We start from the raw sequence: 12814 nt of genomic DNA, 5'->3' as shown, positions 1-12814 counted from the left end.
AAAAAATACAAAAAACTAGCCGGACGAGGTGGCGGGCGCCTGTAGTCCCAGCTACTGGGGAGCCTGAGGCAGGAGAATGGCGTAAACCTGGGAGGCGGAGCTTGCAGTGAGCTGAGATCCGGCCACTGCACTCCAGCCTGGGCGACAGAGCGAGACTCCGTCTCAAAAAAAAAAAAAAAAAAAAAAAGTTCTTAGATTTTACAAGTTGTGTGTTACTGAACAGTTCTATTATTTCCAATATCATAAAACAATTTGAAATGTATATTAAAGTTCAATGGCTTTTTGCTATTGTTGTTGAATCATTTTGGCTCAACTTGTCAAAATTTGAAGGTCTTAAGAGTTGTTTCAATTCCAAGAAGGCTTTCAAATATCTATATTAATCTTGTAAAATTAATTTTTGTCTTAACAGGAAGTCTTATTTTTTAGTACCTAGAATTAATTAACTTGAACTTACATGATCCTGTGGAATTTAAAATCTAACAAACCATGGATGTCAGTCCTAAGGTTAGGAATTTAATTATAAAGTAGCTGGCACCTAGAAGGCACTCAAAAAATACTTGTTGAAGGAGTACATGGAATGCAGAGGAGTAGCTCCTTTCTAGTAAAAGTGTGATACAACTTTGTATTGCAGCCAATAAATACTTATTAGAAAATTTATAAGAATATCCAGATTCAAATTTTATTGTCAGCCACAAGTGACATCAACTTCCACAGATTGTGTAAAAAAGAGATGGAGTTTCATTAAAGGTATTCATATACTCTCTGATAGGTTTTATGAGACATTTAGCCCCAAAGTGAGAAGATTTAGCTGCCTTTGAGACAGTAGTCAATAGCAGCCATTGTTATTGGCTTTTCTTACTCTTTAGTGTAAATAAAGAGGAAAGGTGAGAAATTAAGAATTTCTATCAGGCCAGGTGCAGTGGCTCATGCCTGTAATCCCAGCATTTTGGGAGGCTGAGGGAGGAGGATTGCTTGAGCCCAGGAGTTTGAGCTCAGCCTGGGCAACATAGCAAGTACATTAGTCCATTCTCACACTGTTACAAAGAAATACTCAAGACTGGGTAATTTATAAAGGAAAAAGGTTTAATTGACTCACAGTTCTACATTGCTAGGGATACCTCAGGAAACTTACAATCATGGCGGGCGGCAAAGGAGAAGTAGGCACTTCTTCACAGGGCAGAAGGATGGTGTGAGTGCAAGCAGGGGAAATGCCAGATGCTTATACAACCATCAGATCTCATGAGCCTCACTCACTATCAGGAGAACAGCACAGGGCAAACTGCCCCCGTGAGTCGATCACCTCCACGTGATCCCGCCCTTGACATATAGGGATTATGGGGATTACAATTAGAGGTGAGATTTGGGTGGGGACACAGAGCCAAACCATATCAGCAAGACTCTATCTCTACAAAAAATAAAAAGATTAGCCAGGTATGGTGGTCCCAGCCTGTAGTCCCAGCTGAGAGGGAGGCTGAGATGGGAGGATCACTTGAGTCCAGGTGGTCGAGGCTACAGTGAGCAGAGATGGCACCACTGCACTCCAGCCTGAGTGACAGAGCGAGACTCTGTCTTAAAAAAAAAAAAAAAGATTTTCTACCAAATGTAAATACTCTCCCCTCTAAAAGCTCTGAGACTTCCTAGAAAAGTTGTCAATAATTAGAGTCCAGTCAATCACAGGCTGCAGAACAGAAAAAGAATCAACACTAAGATTTCCAGGTGAAGAAAGTGATGCTCATTACAGTGCTTTCCAAGAAAATAAATAGTTTTACTGCCCTGTACCTGCAAGGGAGATACTAATTTGTCTCCAATTCATCACCTAATGCACTATAATCATTCAGTCAGTATCAGTCAAGATATTGTATTGGCCAATATGTAACAATTTCAGGGTCAGTTTGCCAAGTCAGTGTTGCTGAACTTAGACTTACCCACACTATATCAGACAGTTTCTATGAAAATCAGGCTTAATCAATACATGGTAAATCAATTTACAGCTACATAAATCTATAAAATGTATCAAAGTAAATATCAGGTATACAGCTATTATTCCAGAGCTGGGAAAAAGAAGTTATCATGTATATAAATTCACAGAGTGATAATTCTAGTAACAGGACTTTAATACACAAACATGGGGCTTTCCCATAACTGTTAACTGAAGTTGTTTCATGGAAGTAGCAGTGTCTACACTCAGACAGTCTCATCAGACATACAGCTAGCCACACCAGAGAAAATGAAGAGATTGGAGAGTGGGGCAGTAGGATATACCATAAAAGTACTTCATAGAAGAGTCTGAGCCTCCCCTGGCTTGAGGGCTGCCCGAAGAAAATTATTTTAAAAAGAAAGGAAAGAAAAAGTACTTTATAGAAAAAATATAATAAAACAAAACTTACAACTCTAAAGAATCAGGCTAGGCACAGTGACTCATGCCTGTAATCCCAGCAGTTTTGGAGGCAGAGGCAGGCGGATCACTGGAGGTCAAGAGTTCGAGACCAGCTTGGCCAACATGACAAAATCCTGTCTCTACTAAAAATACAAAAATTAGCTGGGTGTGGTGGCGCATGCCTGTAATCCCAGCTACTCAGGAGGCTGAGGCAGGAGAATGGCTTGAACATGGGAGGCAAAGGATGTAGTAAGCTGAGATCATACCACTACACTCCAGCCTGGTCAACAAGAGTGAAACTCTGTCTCAAAAAAAAAAAAAAAAAAAACAAACAAACAAACAAAAAAACAGACATTTGAATTCATAAAATAGCATCAGATACTAATTCTTTAAATAAAAATAGGAAAAATAATAGGTTTGGAAGAGATCTTAAAGGAAATCTCTTCCCTCTATTCTCCAACTTTCTGGTAGGAAAAGAACCTATGCTATCTTCACAGATTTAAAAAGCAAAAAATGAGATGCACATTTATAGAGACAGATAATAGAAGTTAAAATATTATGATATAAAATTTATCATTGTAACCATTTTTAAGTGTACAGTTGGGTGGTGTTAAGTCACATTCACATGGTACAACCATCACTATCATCTATCTCCAGAACTTTTTTCATCTTCTCAAACTTCTGGCCTTCCTGCATTGGTTTCCGAAAGTGCTGAGATTACAGGCATGAGCCATTGCACCCAGCCAAAAAAAATTTTAAGAGAAAAAACGAGGAACTATTGATTCATCTGCATTCCAATTGCCACTGCCCAGGTAGAACAATTCTGACCTATAACCCACCCAACTCACCACTTCGGCCTGGAAAGCTCACAGGTTTTCCAATTCCTCCAGAACCAAATAAAAAATCCTTAGATTGCCTCAAGGTTAACATGGGGTAAGCTACCAGTGCCCGCCCAACTGCTCCCTGGAAGGAGTGATAGATAAGGAAGGAGTGATAGATAAGGAAGACCACATGCCAAAATCTGAGAGACGTTTCCACTAAATGCAATGTGTTGCGACACTAACAGTAAACACATTCATAGGCCAGGGATGGTAGCTCATGCCTGTAGTCCCAGCACTTGAGAAAGCTGAGGCAGGAGGATTGCTTGAACCCAGGAGTTTGAGGCTGCAGGGAGCCATGAGGGCACCATTGCACTCCAGCCTGGGCAACAGAGTGAGACAAGAAAAGAAAGAAAGAGAGAAAGAGAGAGAGAGAGAAAGAGAAAAAGAGAAAGACAGAAAGAGAGAGAAAGGAAGGGAGGAAGGAAGGAGAGAAAGAGAGAGAGAAAGAAAAGAGAGAGAGGGAGAGGAAGGAAGGAAGGAAGGGAGGGAGGGAGGGAGGGAGAAAGGAAAAGAAAGGAAAAGGAAACCCACATTCCTAATGATACTCACTCGGCCCTTGAACCGTGGACAGCCACAAGGAGCTTACTTATCCTCATTCTGACCAAGCATCTAGGCAGAAGTCCTACGTGTATAGACAGGCTGGCTTGATCTAAACTGACCTAAACCAACGTTTTACCTTACTACCCCCAATGCCCACCTGCCTCTTTCTGTAACCATTCAGTGACAACTACCAGGACTTGATGTATTCACTGCCTAGCCCAGGGGCATCTTGGGAGGTGAGCATCCTGTCAGGCAGTGCCCCCAGAACAGTACATGCTGAAAGAAAAGCTTCCCTACGCACCCCATGTGACAGACAGAATGGGAACTGCCGGCTCACTGGGAGAGCTTGTTACACAGCAGGAGGCAGTCAGCCTTCTGTGAGTCCACTGCCCTCTGCAGAAGCTTTCATTTGTCTAGGCAGGTTCTTGGACCTGTTTTGCAGTCAGGAAATCCTAGAATGAAAACAGGAAAAAAGTTTTGCTTCTTTCAGAAAACCCACTAAGGGCCAGGTGTGGTGGCTCATGCCTGTAATCCCAGCACTTTGAGAGGCCAGGGTGGGAGGACTGTTTGAGGCCAGGAGTACAAGACTAGCCTGGGCAACATAGCTAGACCCCCATCTCTAAAAAACTTTAAAAAATATATATTTTTTTAATGATAAAAGATAGTTAATTTCAAAGAGGGCTTGTGAGGCTGTGAAACCAAGAGCTCTTAACACTGTGACCAAAGATGGAAGTTCTCTATAGGATGCCATAGCATTCGATGGTGCTGTTTTCTTGAGGAGATATAAGAAAAAGGAAAAAAAAAAAAAAATGATAAAAGAGAACCCACTAGGCACCAGAAATTGCTCTGGGGAGAGTGCAGATCAGCCTCCACCCAGTTGTCTCTCAGTCTGAGGGGGGACATCTCACACCTCCTCTACAGTGGGAGAGAACAGTCCACATATCTGCCCAGTGACAATCCCAGGCCTTGAAAGAGCTCACTGCTTCACGGAGGAGTGAACAGAGACTTCATATACCCTAAGAAAGACGCTGCAACTTAAGGGGAAGGGAGCATTGTCCTGAGATCTTAGAGAGAAAACACTGCTGTGAAATGTTTTTACATCAGAACAGAGAAAAATTTTAGAAAATATCCACAATTTATGGAGCAACGTACAAGAGATAAGGAAATTGTACCAACAGAGAGTTCCAGAGATCTGCAGTGTTCCCTCGAGCCTTTGCAAAGTATTGCTTTCCACAGTCTTAGGAGGAAGCTACGTGAGTCCAGGGAAAGAGCCCTTAGAAAGATGTGGATGAGCAAATCTAAAAAGTCAGAATGTATTACCTGCTGCACACAATACATGCTACAACACGGGTGGGCCCCAGAAACATTATGGCCAGTAAAAAAAGCCAGATGCAAAAGACCACATGATACAACAGGATTCCATTTACAATGAATATCCAGAAAAAGCTAGTATTTTTTCTTTTTTTTCTTTTTTTCTTTTGAGCCAGCGTCTCAGTCTGTCAGCCAGGCTGCAACGGTGCAATATTGGCTCCGCACAATCTCCACCTCCCAGGTTCAAATGATTCTTGTCCCTTCAGCCTCGGAGTAGCTGGGATTTACAGGCACGTGCCACCACACCTAACTAATTTTTGTATTTTGTGTAGAGACGGGGTTTCGCCATGTTGGTCAGGCTGGTTTCAAACTCCTGGCCTCAAGTGATCTACCCACCTCGGTCTCCCAAAGTGCTGGGATTACAGGTATGTGTCACCACACCCAGCCAGAAAAAGCAAATTTATGATACAGAAATCAAACCAATGCTTGTCTAAAGCTGAAGATAGGAATGAAGATTAACTGTAAACAGGCATAAGGGATCTTTCAGAGTGGCAGAAATGTGCTAAAACTGGATTGTGGTGATGTTTGCACAACTCAGTATGTTTACTAAAAGTCATTGAATTGTACACAGAGCATGGATGAATTTTAAGTAGGAAAATTATAACCAATAAAGCAGTTCAGAAAAGCAAATCCTAGGCAAGAAAAATAAAATAAATGGACAAAATACCTTATCTACAAGTTAAGGTGGACTAAAAGACTATTCCAAGTAAAGTACAGAGACAAAATAAGAAAAATTGGTTGAAAAACTAGATAACAATAAAAGGAATAATGAAAACTTAGGAGCTATTAAAAAGTTTATAAAGAGGGCTGGGCGTGGTGGCTCATACCTGTAATCCCAGCACTTTGGGAGGCTGAGGCGGGCAGATCACGAGGTCAGGAGTTCGAGACGAGCCTGGCCAACGTGGTGAAACCCTATCTCTACTAAAGATACAAAAAATTAGCCAGGCGTGTTGGCGGGCACCTGTAATCCCAGCTACCTGGGAGGCTGAGGCAGGAGAATCGCTTGAACCTGGGAGGCAGAGGTTGCAGTGAGCCGAGATCACATCATTGCACTCCAGCCTGGGTGACAGAGCGAGACTCTGTCTCAAAAACAAATAAATTATAAATTACTTAGAATATTTTAAGGAGAAGCAAACAAAATCATTAAAAGTGATATTGAAGGTTTATAATTCAAAATACTCATATTTGTGTTATATATTCTAAAACTATAGAAATAGATCATTTCTACAATCTATAATATTATAATATAAAATATATAGAGAAGATAGAAACTTGTGAAGCTGACTAATCATAATTCTTTTACCAAAGCCTGGCAAGGACAGTCTCACTCATGGATAGGAGTGTGAAAATCCTAAATAAAACCCTGGCAGATGAAATTCAACAGTACAGTAAAAGAACAAATGAATCTTGACCAAGTAAGGATATGGGTCAGCTTTGTGTTTTAAGGACCTGAGACAAAGTTTGGCAGTTCCTCAATAAGTAAAACAAAATTATAATATGACTCAACAACTTCACTCCTGGTTTAAGACAGTAGACTCAAAGAATTGAAAACAGAGGCCAGACATGGTGGCTCATGCCTATAATCCCAGCACTTTGGGAGGCCCAGGAGGGTGGATCACCTGAGGTCAGGAGTTTGAGACCAGCCTGGCCAACATGGTGAATCCCCGTCTATACTAAAAATACAAAAAATACAAAAAATAGCTGGGTCTGGTGGCATGTGCCTGTAGTCCCTACTACTTGCAAGGCTGAGAGAGGAGAATGGCTTGAACCTGGGAGGCAGAGGTTGCAGTGAGCTAAGATTGCACCACTGCACTCCAGCCTGGGTGACAGAGTGAGACTCCGTCTCTAATAAAAGTTTAAAAAAAATTTTAAGTGCAATAGGGAACAGAGAAGAACTGAGATGACCTTACATTGTTCCTTGCAGCTCCAGAGAGGTACAGGAGATTATCTCTGTGTCCCTGTGAAGGGGACAGTTTTAGCTAAAATAGAACTAGACCTCAAGAAGCTCTGCCGTCAGGAATAACACAGCTGCAACCTGCTTGAAACAACAGCCTAGAATCAAACAGGTGCAGGTACACCTGGGCAGGTGCCAGCTTGGACAGAAATTAGCCCAGAGCCAGCTTCCTCCCTGTCACATACACCCGCATGCCACTCTAGAGACAGTGTCAAGAGAAAAGATGAGGGAGGACTGAACTCAGGCAACCCAGAATGGCAGAGATTACCCAGAACTGAGTGAGATTAAGTTCCCACACCCTGAAGGAATGTCTCAAAAGGAAAAGTAGATTGACTCATAGAAAAACAAAGTTTTATTTCTTCTGTGATTTGTGGCTTCAGATATGGTACTTGCCGCAAAGCAGTAAAGACTTTTTTTCACATGGTGGTTCCAGTCTACATTTCCAACCCCACCTTTGCCACTCTCCTTCACACCTGCAATGCCAGCAGCATCAGACTACAGGCCGGATGGAAACACCATGAGCTCTGTTTTCCTTCTGCAGCAGCACACTCAGGACAGGTTTTAAAATGGTCACATGCCTCCCACCAAGAGGTGGAAGTCCGTAGTCTGTATCACTTCCTATTGAATCTGAGCGAGCCAACATTGATGCCTCTCTTGTGGAAGTGATACCACTGAATTTCTTTCTTTCTTTTCTTTTTTCAAGACAGAGTCTTGCTCTCACTCAGGCTGGAGTACAGTGGCACGATCTCGGCTCACTGCAGCCTCCACCTCCCAGGTTCCAGCAATTCTCCTGCCTCAGTCTCCCAAGTAGCTGGGATTTCAGGCATGTGCCACCACACCCAGCTAATTTTTTGTCTTTTTAGCAGAGATGGGAGTTTCACCATGTTGGCCAGGCTGGTCTCGAACTCCTGATCTCAGGTGATCTGCCTGCCTCGACCTCCCAAAGTACTAAGATTACAGGTGTGAGCCACCGTGCCCGGTTGAGTTTCTGAAACTAGTGTAGAAGATACTGTGCAGCTTCCACCTGGTTCTCTAGGGACACTTACTCTGGGATCCCTGAGCTGCCAAATTAGAAATCTGGCGACCCCAAGGTTACCTGCTATGAGGAAGGTCCGTGGAGAGGCCATAGGTAGGCTTTTCTACCCACAGCTCCACTAAGCCCTCATACAGTAATAGCCAGTATTAGCCACCAGACATGTGAATGAAGACGCTCTCAGACAATTTCACCTCCCATCTGTGCGGTCACCCCCACGTTTAAGTCTTTCTAGTTAAGGACCCAGACACGGCGGGCCAAAGACAAGCTTTCCGTGTTGCACCCTTTCTGAATTCCTGACCCATAGAATCTGTGTGCGTAATAAAATGGTTTGTTTTTTGCCACTAAATTTTGGGGCTGTTTATTATGCAGCAGTGGTAGTGAAACCATGCCCTTCTCTATTTTGCTAGGTACAGTCTGTTCATCCTTAAAGGCCCAGCAAAATCATCGTCCCCTCTCTGAAATCCACCTTCAGTTCCATGGTCAGAATGGATCCCTTAGTCTGACTTGTGTTTAGTTGTCTGCTGCTGTATCACTCCTTTCCCCTAAGGCCAGCACTATGCATGGCAGGGAGCCCTACACTAGGAGGAACTCAAAAATAATTTGCTAAAAGACACAGCCATAAAAAAGAATGAAATCGGGCCGGGCACGGTGGCTCAAGCCTGTAATCCCAGCACTTTGGGAGGCCGAGACGGGTGGATCACTAGGTCAGGAGATCGAGACCATCCTGGCTAACATGGTGAAACCCCGTCTCTACTAAAAAAAATACAAAAAACCAGCCAGGCGAGGTGGCGGGCGCCTGTAGTCCCAGCTACTCGGGAGGCTGAGGCAGGAGAATGGCGTAAACCCGGAAGGCGGAGCTTGCAGTGAGCTGAGATCGGGCCACTGCACTCCAGCCTGAGCCACAGAGCCAGACTCCATCTCAAAAAAAAAGAATGAAATCATGTTCTTTGCAGCAGCATGGATGCAGCTGGAGGCCATTATCCTAAGCAAATTAACGCAGGAACAGAAAACGAAATATCACATGTTCTCGCTTATAAGTGAGGGCTAAACATTGGGTACTCATGGACATAAAGATGTCGTTGTAGACACTGGGGACTACTAGAGCAGGAAGGGAGGGAGGGGGCAAGGGCTGAAAAACTACTATTGGGTACTGTGCTCACTACCTATTCGGTACTATGGTGACAGCATCACACAATATACCAATATAACAAACCTGAACATGTACCCCTTAAATCTAAAATAAAAGTTGAAATTATTTTTTAACAAAAGAAAATTCTACGCATTTATATCGAAACCAAGACAAGCTGTGGCCTTCTGCAATGTTATAATCACCCTGTAAAGTCAATATACAAAATATATTGTATTAATTTTAACATTTCTAGACTATTCAGGTTAAATTTTGTGTTCCAAATCTATCTTTTGTAATATAAGATTCATATTATTCTGATCACTTCTGGTAACACCTTAAAAAGAGTTCCTCTATCAATATTCTTATATGCAAAGAATGTTAGTTGGGAAATAATACATAACATATTTTTTAAAATTTTTAATGGCAAACAGATGTATCTAATAAAGATTCTGACTCCTGGTCGGGCACTGTGGCTCACACCTGTAATCCCAGCACTACAGCACTATGGGAGGCCGAGGTGAGCAGATCACCTGAGCTTGGGAGTTCGCAACCAAGCCTGAACAACATAGAGAAACCCAGTCTGTACTAAAAATACAAAATTAGACAGGTGTGGTAGCGCATGCCTGTAATCCCAGCTACTCCGGAGGCTGAGGCAGGAGAATGGCTTGAACCCGGGAGGCAGAGGTTGCGGTGAGCCGAGATTGTGCCATTGCACTCCAGCCTGGGCAACAAGAGCGAAACTCTGTCTCAAAAAAAAAAAAAAAAAATTCTGAATCCTAAATGGCAGGTGCCATATACCTAAGTATAAATAGGAATAAACTTGTATAACGCTCAAAAAAAGTGTTTGCTGAAAGAATCTTATTTCTCAACCTTATTTGAAATAGTAATTCAATGCAGCATCTACTTAAAATTTGCAGAGAAGGGAACCTGATTTTAGAGGGCAAACTAGGCCTAACTCAAAATGAATGCTCTACTTTGAAAGATTCCAGAAAAACTCAATTGTGTCTTCCTATTAAAGTTAATTTGCAGTGTGAGACAACTTACAGTATTTAATTTTGCTTAACCCACATTTTTTGTTGTTGAAAGTTTTCAAAATAGAAGAGGCCTTGCCTTTTAAGACGGCATAGTGGGTGGGGCCACGAGCTAGTGTGAATGAGAAACAGTCTGGATGGAGCATAGATTGCTTTTCCAAAGGCGGTTCAGGGTATGGTTCCCATCTGGTGCAGGCATTCTACCAGGAAGCATTCCAAGTCCCTCTGCTTGTAACTTCTACTGGGTTTCTCACAAATGCAAGAAAACACTTTTGAGCCACTAGGAGCCAGATTACACTAATGTCTGTTGTGAAAGTAAATTTTAACAGCAGCTGTTACAGTGATTATGATAAGACTAAACTAATAATAGAGTATATGCTAACCGATCGATTTACAAAAAGACAGTCAAGACCGTTGGGCAAGAGCCTGGGAGAGGGCATAAAAGGTGAAGGCTTTGTGTACACGGTGAAAAGTCACCGGGAAATGAGACAGGGTCAATAATAGAATGACTGTAAGCTTGGCTTTCTACCTAAAGGGGTTCCAAACTGACAGCTCTAGCCTGTAGTCAGAATTAACAGACATTTTTAAAGGAGGCATCCAACTTGGAAACCATGCCAGCCTCTCCAGGCTTCCCACATCTGCCTAGAGGTAAGCCGTGGGGGAGGGGATGGGTCACAAAGTGAAACTAAGCTTCCTCCCTTCTCTCTCATCCAGTGGGGCTGACTCAGCAGCATTAAACAAAAAGCTAGGAAGGGATTTGTATGGGTGTGTACCAGGTGTGAGCAGATGAAGCCTAAGAATCAATGTGTGTGTGATTATTACTCAACGTGTTTAACAAAAAATAGTATCTCTGCCTGTATGAAGATAGTGAGTTATCTCAAGTGATTGCTCAGTTACAGGTTGAACTCCTTGTTCTACTCTTTCCCCACTTCTCACTACTGCACTTGACCAGTCAACAAAGAAACAAACAAACACCAGAATCTCGATTCTATTGTTTGTCCTGAATCTACTTTCCTGTGAGTTCTTATTTCTTACTTATTATAAAGAATATTTTGGCATTGCAAAAATGGGGCCCTCAGCCCACGCCATTGCTCGCACCTGTAATCCTAGCACTTTGGGAGGCCAAGGTGGGAGGATCAGGAGTTCAAGGTTGCACTGAGCTATGGTGACACCACTGGACTCTAGCCTGTGTGACACAGTGAGATCCTATCTCTAAAACAAAAATGGGGTCCTTCTTATATAAAAATACTGCTTCCTTTTAAAATTGACACCCTCATCAAAATGTGTCACAATGTGTCTTGGTTGTCTCCCATCTATTCCTGTTGCTTTTTCCTCACCCTTAGTGGCTTTAGCTCTTCCACCTATAGACTCCAAGTTCGCTCTACCTTTGTTTGACAAATCAAAAAGAGATCAGAGATCACTGTCTGCACGTTAAACAAAATCCACTTATATAAATATAATAACTCACCCAGGCATCTGCAATTTAAAGAGTCTTCTTGCAGAATGAGTAGTTCTGTTTCCTATTAAATAAATGTTTCTGCTGCAGCAGCCACATAGGAAAGTGACGAGGATGGGGGATAGCTGTGGAAGGATAGTGAGAGACCTTTCTTACTATAAATTGAAAATGTTCAAGACTGGCCCCAAAGCTAAGCCAACCAACCACCAATTCATTCATTCAGCGAATATTTGCCGTACATTAACCAAGAGGTAGGGCATTCACTATCATTTATGTGACTTCATGTGCTTCCCACAAGAATCTAATGGAATAGCTACTATTATTATCCCCATTTTACAGAAGAGGAAATTAAGGCACAGAGAGTTAAATTAAAACAAATAGGCAACTACTAAGTGGCAGAACAGGGACATGCAAGAAGTCAGACCCTGTTACCAGAAAAAGGGTCCTGATCTAGACTCCAAGAGAGGGTTCTTGGATCTCACTCAAGAAAGAATTCTGGGTGAGTCCATAGAGTCTAGTGAAAGCAAGTTTGTTTTGTTTTTCTTTGAGACAGGGTCTTACTCTGTCACCCAGGCTGGAATGCAGTGGCACGATCTCAGCTCACTGCAACCTCTGCTAACCTCTGCCTCCCAGATAGCTGAGACTCCAGGTGTGTGCCACCAGCCCAGCTAATTTTTGTATTCTTTGTAGAGACAGGGTTTTGCCATGTTGCCCAGGCTGGTCTTGAACCCCTGAGCTCAAGCTATCCACTCTCCTAAGCCTCCCAAAGTGCCAGGATACAGGCTGAGCCACCATACCTGGCCTTGAAAACAAGTTTATTAGAGAAGTAAAGAAACAAAATAATGGCCACTCCATAGAGTAGCACCGAATGCTGGTTGGCTATTTTTATGGTTATTTCTTGATTATATGCTAAACAAGCAGTGGATTATTCATGAGTTTTCCTGGAACGGGGCAGGGATTTCCTGGAACAGAGGAGTTCTCCCCTCTTTAGACCATATAGTGGAACTTCCTGACTTTGCCATGGCATTTATAAACTGTC

The 12814-nt window shown here is 42.6% G+C and overlaps 1 non-coding gene across 1 annotated transcript; it reads left to right on the top strand.

The window, feature by feature from the left end:
* Positions 1–4461: 4461 nt before the first annotated feature.
* LOC111526556 lies at positions 4462–4587 on the top strand. Its single transcript, XR_003309408.1, has one exon. It is a non-coding gene; the product is annotated as a small nucleolar RNA SNORA25 (small nucleolar RNA).
* The last annotated feature ends 8227 nt before the right edge of the window (positions 4588–12814 follow it).

This window comes from Piliocolobus tephrosceles, chromosome 2 (assembly GCF_002776525.5).
Source record: "Piliocolobus tephrosceles isolate RC106 chromosome 2, ASM277652v3, whole genome shotgun sequence".
In the NCBI taxonomy this organism is placed as follows: domain Eukaryota; kingdom Metazoa; phylum Chordata; class Mammalia; order Primates; family Cercopithecidae; genus Piliocolobus; species Piliocolobus tephrosceles.
This window is presented reverse-complemented; position numbering and strand designations above follow the sequence as displayed.